Below are 438 nucleotides of genomic sequence, written 5' to 3' on the forward strand. Positions count from 1 at the left end.
CCGCATTCAGGTCCCGGCTCCCCCCGGGATACTGCCTTAGCTCCCCCCCCCCCGGATTCACCCATCGGTTCCTTCCGGGATTCACTTCCCGGCTCCCCTCGGGATGCTGTCCCGGCTTCTCCCGGGATGTTGCCCCGGCTCACCGCCGGATTCACACCCTGGCTCCCCCCGGGATACTGCCTCGGCTCCCCTCGGGATTCACCCCCCGGCTCCCCATGGATCCTGCCCCGGCTCCCCCCTTGGATCCACTCCCCGGCTCCCCCGGGGTGCTGCCCCGGCTGCTCCTTGGATCCACCCCTTGACTCCCCGGGATGCAGCACAGGCGCTCCGCCCGCTGCGCCCCTGTGACCGCGGCCAGCGGGGCGTTACCGGCGGCGGGTCCCGCCCCGCCCGTCGCCCCGGAGACGGGGCCGAGGGAGGCGGAGGGAGGCGGTGGGA

Source organism: Pithys albifrons, chromosome 4 (assembly GCF_047495875.1).
Source record: "Pithys albifrons albifrons isolate INPA30051 chromosome 4, PitAlb_v1, whole genome shotgun sequence".
NCBI lineage: Eukaryota > Metazoa > Chordata > Aves > Passeriformes > Thamnophilidae > Pithys > Pithys albifrons.